The 4,740-nt window shown below is 49.4% G+C and overlaps 1 pseudogene; it reads right to left on the bottom strand.

Annotated features, from left to right (window-relative positions):
• Positions 1-281: 281 nt before the first annotated feature.
• LOC133134453 (uncharacterized) lies at positions 282-2,870 on the bottom strand (annotated as a pseudogene).
• Positions 2,871-4,740: the final 1,870 nt, after the last annotated feature.

Below are 4,740 nucleotides of genomic sequence, written 5' to 3'. Positions count from 1 at the left end.
TTTTGGGCGAGCTTGTGTGCTTGTACACTGTAAACTATTCAGAGTTAAAGGAACTCTTCCAGACTAAATATGATCCCTATTAGACTCTGTTAGAGTTTAATTAGCACGGGCAATTTCACTGTATGCATAATAAACATGTGTGAATAAATAATTGCTGCAGTTATTTCACACATCTTGCGATGCACTTGGACACATCATCAGTGATGTTACCTGGGGTCATTGGGTGTTTCGGGTCTTTCAACAATCATACACCCGCACCCAGGCGACCCAGCCAGGGTTGATCAGGCCCCAACTCGTGTCCAAGTAGCCTATGTTGCCCACGGATCGCCCCTCTTGATCCACAGCCATCTCGAGGCCCTCTCTGTGGCCTCTGTGGTGTTCTTGATGGCTTTTCTGCTGTGCAGCCCGGTGATTCCAAGGAGCTTGAGGGCCCTGTAGAGGGACTGGCCTACGAAGCCTCTGCAACCCACCTCAATTGGCAGACATTGTGCCCGCCACCCTTGCCTCCGGCACTCGCCTACCAGCTCCTCATACTTTGCCCTCTTTCTTTCGAAGGCCTCCTCCATCCGGTCTTCCCAGGGAACAGTCAGCTCCAGCAGGACCACCCGTCTTGCTGTTTCAGACATCAGGACCATGTCTGGCCTGAGCGTGGTCACTGCGATGGTGTCTGGGAACTTGAGCTGCTTCCCCAGGTCGACCTTGAGCTGCCAGTCTCGTGCAGTGATGAGCAGCCCAGCTAACACTCTTGGCTGAGGCTGCGGCTTCTCCCCCGCCTTGACAAATGTGATGGCCTGCTTTGCTGGGCGGTGCTGTTTGCTCTGGGTGATCCCATTGCAGATGACATCTGCTATCACTTTAAGCACCTGGTCGTGACGCCAGCGGTAGCGCCCCTCTCCCAGGGCCTTTGGGCAACAGCTGAGGATGTGCTCCAGTGATCCTCTTCTCTGGCACAGTGGGCATGCCGGTGTTTCCACCATACCCCAGCAGAAGAGGTTGGATGGGCTGGGGAGGACATCGTACACCGATTGAATCAGGAACTTGATGCGGAGTGGCTCGGCCTTCCAGAGCTCTGCCCAAGAGACCATTTTGGACCATTGCCTGCTCCCATCTGGTCCACGCGCCCTGCTGCCGCATCCCCACCATCCTACTGGAGCGCACCTCCTCAACCCCTGATCGCACCTCCTCCTGGACCAGCTGACGTCTTTCCTTGCCTCATGCTTTATCATAGCGAGTTGTTGGAACGCTACCAAGCCCTGCCCGTCCAGACGCCACTGATCCCACCAACAAGCTGTGCCGCAGCCGGGACTCGGCCTGGTCGACCGCATCCTGCGCCCCCCACTTCCTCCCAGTCCTCACTTCTATGCCGGCTGTCGAGACTTTGGTGTCGGTGGAGTCTCTGTATTGCAGCACCTCTCTTGCACGAGTGACCATGAACTCCTCGGTCAGACTGCTGAAGGGGAGCCGTAGCTTGTTGTTATGCCCGTACAAGGCGATACTGCTCAGGCTTCGTGGTAGGCCCAGCCACCTACGGAGAAAGTGGCTGATCTTCCTTTTCGTAGCCCTCAACCATAGTCAGTGGGACCTTGTATACCAGCAAGGGCCAGAGGAGTCGTGGAAGGATGCCGTGTTGGTAAATCCAGGCCTTGAACTTCCCTGGCAGCCTCTCTGATCAGCTGTGTGACAACCCCTGTGTGCTCGATGCACCCTGGCACCTTTGGGATTCCCCCCTTCTGCACTGAGGTGTCGATGTAGGAGTTCTTCAGGAGGTACTCAGTCAGGCGTCGGGCAACGATACTGAAGAATACCTTGCCTTCAACACTGAGGAGTGAGATGGTCCTGAACTGCTCGATGTTGCTTGAGTTCTCTTCCTTTGGAATCCACACACCCTCAGCGAATCTCCACTGCTGGGCTACCTTCCCCCTCCTCCAGATCACCTTGAGGATCCTCCATAGTCGATGCAAGAGCCTAGGACACCTCTTGTAGACCATGTAAGGCACTCCACTTGGGCCAGGAGCTGAGCTGGTTCTGGCAGATCTGACAATCTCCTGAACCTGCTTCAAGGTGGGCTCCTTGTTATTGAATTCAGAAGTGGGCTCTGGTGGTGTTATCAAGGCCCTGTAGTTCCCCAGATCTTGCTCCCTTGCGTTGTCGCTGTAGGTGTTGCGGAGATAGTGGTCGATCTCCTCTTTGGAACATTCCAGGTGGCCGCTGTGTTTCTGCCCAAGCAGTTGTTTGGTGAATCCAAAGGGGTTCCTGGCCCTCTCTCTCCCCCTCCTCCTATGCCATTCTGCTCTGCGGAGGGTCATGAGCTTCTTCCTCATGATGTTACGGAGCTCTGCCAATGCTGCCTTGTCCTCCTCCCTTGCCTCCTTGAACTGCCGCCTAAGAGACCTCAACTCCTGCCTTAGTTGGCTGATCCTTGACTGCCGTCGGTTTGGCCCACCAGAGTTCCTGGGCACACGTTTCTCCTTTGTGCCAAACCTTTCAGCAGCGATGTTAATAATGATCATTGACATTGACCGGAGCCATTGGTCGGCATCACTCCTGGCAGTGGCTTCAAGGACCCCGTCCACATCCTCGTCAAACTGGCGCCACTCACTCTCCTTGCTGGCTGCAAGCCACTTGACCCGCCGATGTTCTGATTTGCATTGGGGTGAAGCCTGTGGAACTTGAAGGTTCCGGGCACTGTGGGGTGACTCCGGGCCTGGCTCCTCCTGCGTCTCACCAGGAACTGGTCCTGTGCGCTGTACCACCTGCTCCACCCTCAAGCATTTCATTTTGGCCTGGTGAATCTTCAGGCCATGCGGGTTTTTGCAGACTTTGCTACATACACATTCTGCACTCATAGTCGATATTCCGTTAGCTTGGGTCGTTGCCTGTATATCCGTCCAGTTGGGGTGCTCATCCTCCCCCCCTCTCGGGCACCCCTGGGGGTATTGCAAAATTATATAAATTCTGAGGCAATACTCAGGGGCATATTTGAGAGAGAGAGAGAGAGAGAGAGAGAGAGAGAGAGAGAGATGAAAATGGGAAAAGGAAAACTATAGTTATAGTATACACACAAGGCTACATTAGAAAGCACAGATTACTGAAGATAAACCAAATTCATTAATTCAGTCAGAAGTTTGGCAGCATACAGATCAAGCCTGTGAAGTGTTTGTGGGAAAGAGGCGCTCATGAACAGCATACGCCTGTATTTACCTCCCAGGGTATTGCTTAGAGTGACTTTGAAAACCTCAAAGCAGAGGCAGATCTATTGTAGTTAGAATGTATTTTTTCACCAAGATGATCATTTTTTTTAAACTTTGGTCTTGGGGGATTGAACTGACAGGGGAATTGAAAGGGGAACTGTTCTGAAATTATTATGATACACAATCCCCATTGTTACTTTTCATCATCTCCGTGTTGAAGAAACATGAAATATCATTTCAAGGCAAGACATTGTTCCCTCCACAGTACTGACCCGCACATAGAAATTCACCTCTCACCACAAAACAATGTTTTCCAAATGGATCCAGATATAAAACTTGAGCATAGAATCTAAATTGAATATTATCCTTGCTAACTTGGAAGAACAATTGTCCACAGAAAAATTTAAGGGTGTCTCGGTGGCGCAGCCTGTAGAGCACTGACCGCATGCTCATTGCGAGCCACGATGTTGGCGGTTCGAGTCCGACCATCTGACCTTTGTCGCATGTCTTCCCCTCTCTCTCGCTCCCATTCTTCCTGTCTCTCTATACTATATACTGTCCAATAAAGCTGAAAAAGATCAAAAAAAAAAAATTTAAGATGGATGGTTTAAACTTTGGTTATGGTAAGGTTAAGGGTTCCTTTTTCTTTTTCTGTTTTTAAATGAGTGATTCTTATTTGAATTCAATAATTCATTTGTGCAGGGGATTATGGGACGTAGAACTAAATCATTTCCGGAGGTCAAGCAACATTTACTGTGGTCACCCGTCCCACTGCAGCCAATTTCGCCTCCTAGTAACCTCCCTTAAATCAAAGCCGAGCGCTCGGACAACCTATTTCCATGAGAGCGCGGTGTCCAATTTCATTCGAATTCCCCGCACATGTGCCACTTGAGAATTTGAAAAAAAACTTGAACAAAAAAATAAAATAAAAGAGCCGTGCGCCTTAACCACCTGAACCAGCTTGCTTTCACTGCCGCTCTCTTTTACACCATCTCGACTTGCAGTAAATTGTCCAGGAATGCTACCCTGCGCAAGATCAATAAAAGCCCGTTGCAATTTAACAAGAACAGATGTTAGCAATCTGGTAGAGCGCGGCGCTCGGATTTAAAATGCAGCCTTCTCTGCGTTCTCACCTCCACAAGCACGTAGCGGGCCATTATCTCACCCATCAAACATGTGATCCCTTTCCTTCCAACGCCTGAGATTACAGAGGCCTAATCACCAGGAAGATTACCTTTATTAAGAATCAAATTCATCTGTGTTTTTTTTTTTCTGCAATTATGTACAAAGGTCAAATAAGAAAGGGGAAACGGATTTCATGCAAAGCACTTCTGTTGAATGTCTGTTGTACCTCTTCATGTGTTCTTAAAAGTAATTATTATTTGGGAAATATACAAAGACTTTGAACAGATTTTCGCTCATAAGTAAAAACATTTTTTGGGCACTCATACATGTGCGTGAAAGGCAGCGCAGACATAAAATGATGACTCATACATTGGATGTAATTTTTTATGTTTGTATAATTTACACAAAAATTGATATGGTTCAG

This window comes from Conger conger, chromosome 8, assembly GCF_963514075.1.
Source record: "Conger conger chromosome 8, fConCon1.1, whole genome shotgun sequence".
Lineage (NCBI taxonomy): Eukaryota > Metazoa > Chordata > Actinopteri > Anguilliformes > Congridae > Conger > Conger conger.
Note: the sequence above shows the minus strand (reverse complement) of the source record. Positions and strands in the feature narration are given on the sequence as shown.